The sequence below is a fragment of the Chiloscyllium punctatum genome, chromosome 12, assembly GCF_047496795.1.
Source record: "Chiloscyllium punctatum isolate Juve2018m chromosome 12, sChiPun1.3, whole genome shotgun sequence".
Taxonomy (NCBI): Eukaryota; Metazoa; Chordata; class Chondrichthyes; order Orectolobiformes; family Hemiscylliidae; genus Chiloscyllium; species Chiloscyllium punctatum.
Genome location: NC_092750.1, coordinates 75,086,146 through 75,098,981, shown reverse-complemented (window position 1 = coordinate 75,098,981; position 12,836 = coordinate 75,086,146). Strand labels below are relative to the sequence as shown.

The following is a 12,836-nucleotide window of genomic DNA, read 5'->3' as shown; positions in this document are numbered from 1 at the left end:
CTGGACAAGCAGGAGACTGGGAGAACACTCCAAGCCAGGCTGCATCAGGAGGGGGAGATGTCAACATTTCAGGAGTAGCTCTTCTTCAGGACTAAGGGAGCTGCAGATAAGGGGGTGGGGGGAGTTTTAGGTGGGGAGAGGGCGGAGTAGTGAGGTAGGAGGAGGTGAAGACAGGCAGAGGGGAACGACCTCATCACTCCGCCCCCTCTTCTTCCCCACCCCCCCTTATTTGCAGCTCCTCTTACACCCATGCCCAGTCTGATGAAGGGTTATACCCAAAACATTAACTTCTCCACCTCCTGAAGTTGCTTGGCTTACTGCGTTTTTCCAGCTTCCTGCTTCTCTACCTTGGATTCCAGCATCTGCAATATTTTTATCTCTAACTCTCTGAGAGGTGACAGACAGCCATTCTTAAAGTTTCCCCTCCCCGCTCCCACTGCCAAGGGTGCTGAGGCTAGTCATTCAGCTGAGTGTCAGTGGTTCAGCAGAGGGGAAAGCAAGGATTGCAGATGTTGGAGATGAGTGTTGACAGTTTAGCAGGTCAGGTAGCATCCGAGGAGCTGTCGAATCGATGTTTTGGGCAAAAGCCCTTCATCAGGAATCATGATGAAGGGCTTTTGCCTGAAACGTCGATTCTCCTACTCCTCCGATGCTGCCTGATCAGCTGTGCTTTTCCAGCACCAATCTCTCCAGTCAGCAGAGGGGAGTCAAGCCCATCAGATTGGAGACGTTTGACCTTCCAGAGGTAGAACTGTTGCATGTGGCATTAATTCAGAATCTCTTCACTGCCATGAAACATAAAGCTCGCTAAAAGGCGAACCCACATCTACATACTGATGGCCATATCAGCTCTTGATGATGTAGATTCCTGATCGAAATCATCCCAACAGTTTACACAATCATGCTTTACTTAATAATAACTGGACTGGTCGTTAAGATCACCCATGAACCCCACTCCAGCTCAGGATTCAGGTTTTAACCAGGTCTTTGCAAAGACACACACAGAGCCTAGCAGGTGCAAATGTCGGTAGCTTTCTCAATCGCCCTACACCCGGCAGGACAGGGCCAGAAAAGCAGGAGGAAAGCTTTACGCCCCAGCAGCCCGAAAGCTGACTGTCGGGGCTGTTCCTGCTGTCCGACATTCCAAACTGCCCTCACTCACATTTCCAGAGCTTTTCACTAACAAACGTCTTGATTGTATGGACATGAGGCTCAGAGTCAACAACCACCCTGGTGAATTCAGGAGAGCTTTCCTTCCCAACCTGAGGTCACCCATTCCCACCACTCTCCTGACCTAAAGAAACTCCAGGCTTCGCCCTGGTAAGAATCAGGAACATCTGCTCAGGTACTTGTCGTAGACTCAGGTGGCAATCATATAAAGGGAAGAGAGATCATCGAGTCATCCAGTCTTATAGCACGGAGACAGGCCCTTTGGCCCAAACTGGTCCATGCTGACCCAAAATGTCCGCCCACGCTAACCCCATTTCCCAGCACTCGGCTCATATCCTTCTAATCCTGTCCAAATGCCTTTTAAATGTTGTTAACGGATCTGCCTCAACCACTTTCTCTACCAGTTCATTCCACATGTGTACCACCCTCTGTGTAAAAAACATTGCCCCTCAGGTTCCTTTTTATTCCTTAAACTGTAGTCCTCGATTCCCTAACCCTAGGAAAAAGGCTGAGTGCATTCACCCTACTCATGCCTCCCTTGATCTTATACACCTCTATAAGGGTCCCCCCCTCAGTCTCCTACACTCTAAAGAGAAAAGTCCCAGCTTGTACAACCACTCCCAATAACTCTGACCATTGAGTCCTGGCAGCATCCTTGTAAATTTCTTTTGCAATCTTCCAGTTTAATACCACCCTTCCTATAACAAGGTGACCAAAACCGAACACAAGTGTGGCCTCACCAACGTCCTGTACAACTGCAACATAACTTCCCAACCACTATACTCAATGCCCTGACTGATGAAAGCCAGTGTGCCAAAAGCCTTCTTCACTGCCCTGTCTACCTGTGACTCCACTTTCAGAGAACTGTACACCTGAACTCCAAGATCCCTCTGCTCCACAGGCCCTACCATTCACCCTGAAACTCCTACCTTGATTTGACTTTCCAAAATGCAGCACCTCACACTTATCTAGATTAAATTCCATTTGCCATTTCTCAGCCGATCAAGGTCCTGCTGCAATTTCCGATAACCTTCCTCACTGTCCATGATACCACCTATTTTAGTGTCATCAGCAAACGTATCATACCTTGTACATTCTCATCCAAATCGTTGCTGTTTGCTGTCTCTATCAAGAGACCCAGCACTGCCCCCGAGGCACTCCACTAATCACAGGCTCCCCCCCCCAGTCTGACAAGCATCCTTCCACTATTAGCTTCTGCTTTATACCATCAAAACAATTGTGCATCCAATTTACCAGCTCGCCTGGGAATCCATGTAGTTTAACCTTCCAGAGCAGCCCGCCATGTGGAACCATACCAAAGGCCTTACTGAAATCCCTACAGACTACATCTACCGCCCTGCCCTCGTCAACCTTCCTGGTCATTCATCAAAGAACTCTAACAAATTTGAGAGGCACGGTCTCCCACTCACAAAGCCATGCTAACTACTCCTAATCAAACCCTGATTTTCCAAGAGGATGTATATCTTATTTCTCAGAATCTTCTCCGAGTAACTTACACACCACAGACATTAAGCTTTTAATTCCCAGACTTTTCTTTGCAGCCCTTCTTGAATAACGGCACAACATTTCCTACCCTCCAGACTTCTGGGACCTCACCCGTGGCTAACGATGATACAAGAATATCAGCCAGGGCCCCTGCAATTTCTTCTCCAGCCTCTTGCAGTTTTTTTGGATATATCTGGTCAGGACCAGGAAATGTATCCACCTTCATACAGTCTAATACATCCCACACCTCCCCTGCTGTGATATGGGCTGTCCCCAAGATATCATCACTAACTTCCCCAAGTTCCCAAGTCTCTCATGTCTCTCTCCATGGTAAACACTGAGGACAAATATTAGACATAGTCATAGAGATGTACAGCATGGAAACAGACCGTTTAGTCCACCTTGTCCATGCCGACCAGATATCCCAACCCAATTTAGTCCCATTTGCCAGCACTTGCCCCATATCCCTCCAAACCCTCCTTATTCATATACCCATCCAAACTGCCTTTTAAATGTTGCATTTGTATCAGCCTCCACCACATCCTCTGGCAGCTCATTCCATACACGTACTGCACGAAGAAGTTGCCCTTAGGTCTCTTTTATATCTTACCCCTCTCACCCTAAACCAATGCCCTCCAGTTCAGGACTCCCCACCCCAGGGAAAAGACTTTGTCTATTTACCCTATCCATGCTCCCCATAATTTTATAAACCTCTATAAGGTCACCCCTCAGCCTCCGACGCTCCAGGGAAAACAGCCCCAGCCTATTCAACCTCTCCTTACAGCTCAAATCCTCCAACCCTGGCAACATCCTTGTAAATCTTTTCTGAACCCTTTCAAGTTTCACAAAATCGTTCCGATAGGAAGGAGACCAGAATTGCACGCAATATTCCAAAAGTGGCCTAACCAATGTTCTGTACAGCTGTAACATGACCTCCCAACTCCTGTACTCAATACTCTGACCAATAAAGGAAAGCATACCAAACGCCTTCTTCACTATCCTATGTGCCTGTGACTCCACTTTCAAGGAGCTATGAACTTGCACTCCAAGGTCTCTCTGTTCAGCAACACTCCCTAGGACCTTACCATTAAGTGTATAAGTCCTGCCCTGATTTGCTTTCCCAAAATGCAGCACCTCACATTTATCTGAATTAAACTCCATCTGCCACTCCTCAGCCCAGTAGCCCATCTGATCAACATCCTGTTGTAATCTGAGTTAACTTCTTCACTGTCCACTATACCTCCAATTTTGGTGTCATCTGCAAACTACCTCTTATACTCGCATCCAAATATTTATATAAATGACGAAAAGTAGAGTACCCAGCACCGATCCTTGTGACACTCCACTGGTCACAGGCCTCCAGTCTGAAAAACAACCCTCCACCACCACCATCTGTCTTCTTGTATCCAAATAGCCATGAGAATCTAGGTGGAGTTGGTCAATGGAGATCTGTTTGTCTCCAGATCATATCCAGCAGTAAGTATCAGCTGGCCAGTGCTTGAGATTGGAATTTCATATGGCAAGAATTTATCATTGGTAACAGTGTGACCATGTTCCTGGTTCTTTTCAAGTGCATTACAAGGATGGTTACTCGGAGACAAGTGCTATGCTCTAACACCATGGCTGATGATTCCATTATATAATCCTCTTACCTCGCCCATCTTCTGCGGTTCTATACAAATATGTCCACTTTGGTCCTTCAGGGGTCCTATTCTCTCTCTAGTTTTTTTTTTCCTTTAATATACTTCAAGAACTTCTTTGGATGCCCCCTAATCTTCTCAGCCAAGGCTATCTCATGCCCTCTTTTTGCCCTCCTGATTACCTTCTTCAGTAAACTCCTGTATACCTCCGGGGATTCCCTTGATCCCAGCTGCCTGTACCTGAGCTACTACACCTTCTTTTTTCTGGTCAAAGCCTCAATACATCTTGTCATCCAGGGTTCCCTATTCCTGCCAACCTTGTCCGTCACCCTCACAGGAACATATAGACCTTGAACTCTAACTGTCTCACTTTAAAGACCTCCCACTTGCTAAAGGTCCCTTTGCCTGCAAACAAACTACTCCTGTAACCTCCTGTCTAATTCCATCAAAATCTGCCTTGCCCCAAATTAGAACTTGAATCTGTGGACCAGTTTTTTCCCTCTCCATAACTATTTTAACATCTTTGGTCACCGGTGCTCCCCTACTGTCATCTCAGTCACCTGTACTGCACTATTTCCCAAGAATAGGTCTAGAGTTTGTTCAGGAGAATTCTCTAGATCAGTACATTTCTGTCCAATGAGAAAGGCGGCCCAGCTAGGTCTAGGAATAAGGTGGGTCAAGTGGATCAAGTGCCAGAATTCCAGAACTCTGTCCTTACACATGCACACAGACAGACACACAGACATAGACAGACAGCGTGTTTTGTTGTTGCTATTGGGACCATGCATGCATGCACACGCGCATGTGCACGTTTGTAACATGCCCCAATTCACAAACGCCCAGAAGAACTGCAAAAAACTTTGCTAATGACAGAATTTAGATTCTATGAGGAAAACAGCCAAGATGGAGGATGAAGATCACTCTCGTCATGAAAAGAATTGAAAAGGAAAAATGCCTGCATGCTTGAAGTACTTATTCATCGGATGATAATAAGATCTGGTAAGAGAGGTGGTCAATTAGAATTGCAAAATTATTACAGTGCCAAAGGAGGCCATACAGCCCGTTGTTATTAGAGAACTGGCTCTATTATCCAGTTCGACAGCCAGTATCAATCTCCTGCCTTTTCTCCATCTCCCTCCACTGTCTCAAAGAAAACATCGAGTGCTCTCTTGAAAGCCTCAACTAATCCTAACTACACCACATTTGCGAACAGTGCATTCCATACACGAATCACTCGCGGTGTGAAAATGCTTTTTCTCACATTACCCTTGATTTGTTGCACATTAGTTTGAATCTATTCCCTCTTTTTTTTTAATAAGCAGAAACAGTTTCTCCTTATCTACTCTTTCCAGCCGATTCCATGATTTGAAAACCTCTGCCAAATCTTCTTCCAAATCTCAGTCTTCTTCTCTGAGGAGAACAGTCCCAACTTCCGCAGTCTATCCTCATAGCTGAAGATTCTCATTCCTGGAACCATTCTTGGAAATTCCTTCTGTATTTGTCAACACCCTTTCAGAGTTTCACATTGCCCTCCTTGGTTTGCAACTCTTTCGAGTTTAGCGTCTCCTGCAAACTTTGAAACTTTATCCTCTGCACATTAAGATTGAGATCAGGAGAAGCAATACCAACAACAAAACACAAAGAACTGCTGGTGATCGGAAACAAATAAAACAAGGACTGCTGAAGGAACAAGCATCATCGATGGGCCAAAAGCACAGTTAATGTTTCGAGTCCAGTGACCCTTCTTCAGAACTGATAGCAGCTTAAAAAAATAAAATAGGTGGTGTTTGTGCTGGTGACGGTGGTGCAGGGTGGGGTGGGGAGATTATGGGCAGAGTGAGTGGGTCGGTGGAGCAAGCCCAGACAAGGAGACAGAGAGCACAGAAAGTAAGGGTAGGCAGCTAAAGGCATTGTCAGTATGAAGTCAGGGAAGAGGAGAAGTTAGTTAGGTGGGAATGGGAAGTATGAATGGGTGGGCTGTCCTGAAAGCAACCCATTTCACCAAAGGTCCTGCTCATTGCTCAGTTGCTATTTTCCCTCCCAACCTCTTATTCCAATCAATCCTGCTGAGCTCTGCTCTTGCCCTGTTGAAGTCAGCTCTCGACCAATTGATTTCTCTTACATTGCATTTCATTCTCTGAAAACCACCTTTAACCTTATGATACAATGATCACAGTCTCTTAAATATTCTCCCACTGACAGTTAATCCACTCAGCCAACCTCATTTCGAAGGACCACGTCCAGCAATGCTTGTTGGACTGAAACTTTCCCAAACACAATACAGGAATACTGGCCCTCACACTACCACTATCCCAGTTTATACTTGGGTAACTGAAGTCCCTATTATAATGTCAGCATTTCTCTAATGTCCCGCTGATTTGTACCTTTATATCCTTTCCATGAGTTAGTGTTCTGTAGACTTATACTGAGTGATATAATCACACCCCTTTTTGCTCCATTGCTTGAGCCAAACTGATTTGGTCCTTTAACCCTCTGAAACATCTTCCTTCTCCAGCACAACGCTGTCCTGAGCCAACATTGCTACTCCTGTTCCCTTGCTTCCTTCCTTTCGCTATTTTTTCTGAACAATTTATACCCAGGAATATTTAACACACGGTCTTGCCCTTCCTTGATCCAGGTCTCTGTCAGCGCCACGACATCGTAAATCCATACCGGAACCTTTATTTTAATTTACTCTACCTCATGTATTTACAGACATGCAAGTTAGCAGTGCACTGAACTTCCCTTCCTCCCCTCCTACCCGATTTCAGTGATTAAATTATTATGCTGCATGCTAGAGCATCTTTAAGCATTTTGCAAGCCTTTGTAATATCACAGAATCCCTACAGTGTGGAAACAGACCATTCAGTCCAACAGGTCCACACTGACCCACCTTGTAAACCTGCATTTCCCATGACTAACCCACCTAACCTGTACATCTCTGAACACTACTGGCAATTTAGCATGGCCAATTCATCTAACTTGCATATCTTTGGACTGTGGGAGGAAACCCGTGCAGGCATGGGGAGAATGTGCAAACTCCACACAGATGGTCGGCCAAGGATTGAATCGTACCCTGGTGCTGAGAGGCAACAGTGCTAACCACTGAGCCACCGTGCCGCCCCAATCCTCCTCTACTACCCTTTCTCCGTCCCCACACATACAGTAAGTTTACAGCCCTCTCAATGTCACTAGCCAGATGCCTGTAACGTGCTCAGGTGCACCCAGTCCGGCTTGGACAGCTATTGTTTTTCCCCGAGCCAGTCCAAGTCCACCATCAGTTGAAAAAGCTCTCGACTGCTGAATCCTTCCATCAACACGTGCATTTGCCTTATCGTGTTATTTCTGTACTCACTTGCACATGGTACTGGGAGTAATCCAGATGATATTATAGGCTGCTACCGCGCCCACGCCCCCACCCCCCGATGCTGCTGTGATATCCCTGAATCTGGCACCAGGGTGGAAAATGCTGCAGAGAGTCACACTGATGGCCACAGAATCTCCCTCTGATACATTAACTAATGAATCACCTATCACTATTGCTCCTTTCTTTCTCCTTCCCTCCTCCACAGTCATGGCGTCAGAAGCCTGACTCTGCCTGCGCTGAATCAGCATATGTCCCCCCGCCCTCAACTTCCAAAATCAGAAAGGATTTGAAAACAGGAACCCAGGGGATTCCTGTACAACCGGCCTGTTTCTCCTGACTGTCCTGTGCTGACCCATTCCCTTCTGTCCTGTCACCTCTCTCAACATGTTCTCTGCATATCTCTCAGCCTTGTGGACACACCACAGTGTCTCCAGCTGCCATTACAGATCTGTAAACCGGAGCTCAGGTTTCTGTAGCAGGGAGCCCTTCCTGCACTCCTGGACATCATTACGGTCCATGACTTCCTATATATGACAGGTGACATGTTCCACTTGGCTGTCCTTGCATTCCATGTAATTGGTGAGAAATTAATAGGTGGTGATGTGCGATAGATTGCCGCTACTTAAAGTTAGGTGAAAGTGAGGACTACAGATGTTGGAGATTGGAGTCAAGTGTGTGTTGCTGGAAAAACACAGCAGGTCAGGCAGCATCCGAGGAGCAGGAGAATCGACATTTCAGGCAAAAGCCCGTCATCATTTCTTGATGAAGGGCTTTTGCCCGAAACGCCGATTTTCCTGCTCCTTGGATGCTGCCTGACCTGCTGTGCTTTTCCAGGACCACACTTAAAGTTAGTAAGATCCATATGGGATGTATCCAAGCTACTGAGGTGAATTGGAGTGGATGTTGCCACCATCTTCTAATGCTCCTTAGATGCAAGAGGAATGGAGAACTGCAAATGTTACCTCCTTGTTTTTAAAAAGGGTTTAAGGATAATCCCAGCAATTACAAGCCAATACATTTAGCTTTGAACCTTCTAGAAATGAAATTCAGGGAAAAAAAAAATGAACATTTGGCTGGTATGGATTTGTTAAGTGTAAATCATGTCTAACTACCCAAACTTGAGGTTTTTTTATCCTGAGGTAACAGAGACAGTAGATGAGGATAATGTTATTAAAGAGGTGTAAGTTAATTTTCAAAATACACCTGATGAAAGACTTGTGGACAAACAGACCTCACGGAATAAAAGGAACAGCAGTAACATGGATACAAAATTGGGTGTGTGCCAAGATATCTTCTGAATAAGTGAACAGTTGTTTTATTGTCATGGGGTGGAAGTTTCTCATGCGGTTCTCAAAGGATCAGCATTAGGCTCACTGCTTTTCCCAGAGATATATTAGCTACCCAGTCTGTAATGTGCAGGCCATTGTTTCGGCATTTGCACGAAATTACTACAAAGTATGAGGAGAATCGTGTAAAATTTCAAAAGAACATTGACAAGTTGATGGAATGGGGCGGGGTCTTAGGGGCGGAGGTGGGTACTGCAGATGCTGGATATTAGAGTCAAGATTAGAGTGGTGCTGGAAAAGCACAGCAGGTCAGGCAGCAGCCGAGGAGCAAGAAAATCGACGTTTCGGGCAAAAGCCCTTCATCAGGAATAGGTCGCAGGGTCATGGGTCATTGAGCCATAGAGCACAAACAGACCCATTGATCCAACCAGTCCATGTCAAACATAATCCCAAACTAAACCAGTCCTACCTGTCTGCTCTTGGCCCTCTAAACCTTTCCTATTCATGTATTTATCCAGATGTCTTTTAAGTATTGTGATTGTACCTTCACCCACCACTTCCTGAGGAAGTCCGTTCCACACACAAACCACCCTGCATTAAAAAAAACTTGCCTCTCGGATTTTTAAAAAAATCTCTCTCCTCTCACCATAACAATAGACCCGCCCTAGTCTTCAAATCCCCCCTCTTAGGGAAAAGGCAGTACCATTAACTCTATCTATACCCCTCATTATTTTATAAACTTCTGTCAGGTTGCTTCTCAACCTCCTACACTCCAGTGAAAAAGGTCCAAGCTTAGCTAGCCTTTCGTTATAACTCAAACCTTCCATACTTGGCAACATCCCGGTAAACCTCATCTGGACCCTGTCCAGCTTGATAACATCCTCCCTGTTACTGGGCAAGCAGAACTGGACACAGTATTCCAGAAGAGGCCCCTCCAATGTCCTGTACAACCTCAACATGACTGCCCAACACTTATACTTGAAAGGACTGAGCATTGAAGGCAAGCGTGTCAAACGCCTTTATAACCACCCTATCTATTTGTGACGCAAACGTCAAAGAATTACGTACCTGTTCCCCTAGGTCCTTCTGTTCTACAACACTACCCAAGACCCTACTGTTAATTGTATAAGCCCTACCCTTGTTTGTTGTACCAAAATGCGATCCCTCACATTTATCCAAATTGAATACTATTTGCCATTTTTCAAACCGTTGACCCATTTGATAAAGGTCCCTTTATAATCTTGGAAAACCTTCTTCACTGTCTGCAATGTCAATGTTGGTGTCGTCGGCAAACTTACTAACCATGCCTTCTATATTCTCATCCAAATCATTTAATATAAATGACAAACGAAAGGGGACCCTGTGGAACACGACTGGTAACAGTCCTTCAGTCTGAGAAGTTACCCTCCACCATTACTCTCTGTCTCCTGACAGTAAGCCAATTATACTCATGTAAAAGTTACATTTTTTAGACTATTTTTTCAATTTATCGGGTTGCGTAATATATGGATGCTAGTTTTGAGGGGCTGAAATTCATGCTGCAGTTTGAAATACCGCATTATTAGCAGAAGGCAGTTTGAACACACAACTAACCCCAGGTAAAGAGGAAAGGCACAATGAATTATGGCAAAGGTAATTACCGGATAAAAGAAAAACAAGAATGAATTACTGGTACAAAAATTTAACATGTCAAAGATTAATTGCAATCCTGCAAAATCACAGTGTTCAACATCATCATGGCCTGGTATAATGGCATACTTAAAATTAAACATTCATTAAATTCTGAATGTGGATTTATCCACCTTTACATTCCCTAAGATGTCCCAAACGTCCTCTTCTGTAATGTGAATTGTTTCTAAAACAAACGGACCTGAATTATTCATTTAGTATCGCTCCCATTTTCTGGGGTTCAACATAAAAATGACCTCCTTGATCTTTAAAAGGCCCGAACCTTTTGCTCTTTTGCTCTTTGCCTTCCTGCTTTCTTTCTGAGGAATATCCCTACACTTTTTAATTTGAAGAGATTCAATTAAACCAAGTTATCTAGATCTAAAATACGATTCTCTTTTATTCTTGACTAGAACCTCAATATCTTTATCCATCCATTGTTCCTTAATCTTACTAGCCTTTTCCTTCATGCTAACAGGAACGTAAATTCTCATCATCACACAGATGAAGTTTGATATGGAGGTGTATGAGGACATATTTTGGTAAAAGAACACAGCTAAGATAAAACAAGGTGTACAATTCTAAGAGGGGTGCAGAAGTAGAGCAAGTTCAATATACGTGTACATAATTACTGAAGGTGGCAGGACAGGTTGAGAGAATGCTCAACAAAGCATATGTGGATATTAAAGATTCCTCCCAGACTAGTTATCCTCGCTTTCACCCTCTTCCATCGGGCAGAAGATATAAAACTTTTAACACACATATGAATAGACTGAAGAACAGTTTCTTTCTTGCTGTTATCAGACTTTTGAATGGACCTCTCGAATGTTAATTTTGATCCCTCTTTCTCTAGCTGTAACATTGCATTCTGTACTCTGTTCTGCGACCCTGATGCACTTTGTAGAGTACGATCTGTCTATGTAGCACACAAAACACTTTTCACTGTATCTCGGTACACAGAATGGCTCGAAGGTAGGAAACAGAGCGTGCGTGGTAGTGGAGGGTTGCTGCTCAGACTGGAGGCTTGTGACCAGCAGGGTACCACATGGATCAGTGCTGGGTCCGCTGCATTTTGTTATTTATATAAATGATTTGGATGTGAACATCCGAGCTCTGGTTACTAAGTTTGTAGATGACACCAAAGGTGATCGCATCCTGGACAGCGAAGGTGGTCACCTCAGAGTACAGAAATGGGCTGGTGGGCTGAGGAGGGTCAGATGGAGCTTAATTTAGAAAAATGTGAGATGCTACATTTTGGAAACACAAATCAGGGCAGGACATACACACTTAATGGTAAGGTCCTAGGGAGTGTTGCTGAACAAAGAGACCTTGGAGTGCAGGTTCATAGCTCCTTGAAAGTGAAGTCACAGGTAGATACGATAGTGAAGAAGGCGTTTGGTATGCTTTCGTTTACTGGTAAGTGCACTAAGTTCAGGAGTTGGGAGGTCATGTTGCAGTTGTACAGGACATTGGCTTAGGTCACTTTTGGAATACTGTGTGCAATTCTGATCTCCCTGCTATGGAAAGATACTGTGAAACTTGAAAGGGTTCAGAAAAGATTTACAATGATGTTGTTAGGGTTGGAGGATTCAAGCTATCGGGAGACATTGAACAGACTGGGGTTATTTCCCCTGGAGCGTTGGATGCTGAGGGGTGACCTTATAGAAGTTTATAAAATCATGAGGGCATAGATAGAGTGCATAGCCAAGGTCTTTTCCCTAGGGTGGGGGAGTCCAGAACGAGAGGGCATAGTTTTAAGGTAGGAGGGGAAGGATTTAAAAGGGGCAACATTTTCACGCAGAGGGTGGTGCATATATGGAATGAGCTGTCAGAGAAAGTGGAGGCTGGTACAATTACACCATTTAAAAGACATCTGGATAGGTACATGAATAGGAAGGGTTTAGAAAGATACTGGACAAATGCTTGTAAATGGGACTAGGTTAATTTGGGATATCTGATCAGCATGGATGACTTGGACCCAAATAGTAAATCATTCAAAATACATATAAATAAGTTCAGAGGGTACAAAGACAAGGAAGTCATATTAAACCTGCAAAAATCACTTGTTAGATCTCAAATTAAATATTGCATCCAATTTGGGAACCATACCTTAATGACAGATGCAAAGGCATCAGAGAGGGTACAAAAAGAAAGGCAAAAATGAAGCCAGGTGTAGGGGTGTACCATACATGCTTACAC

The 12,836-nt window shown here is 44.5% G+C and overlaps 1 protein-coding gene across 5 annotated transcripts in view; it reads right to left on the bottom strand.

Moving 5' to 3' along the window:
• Window positions 1–12,836, bottom strand: part of nckipsd (NCK interacting protein with SH3 domain) — a 370,618-nt gene that overhangs the window by 89,966 nt on the left and 267,816 nt on the right. The gene's annotated exons all lie outside the window — the stretch shown is intronic.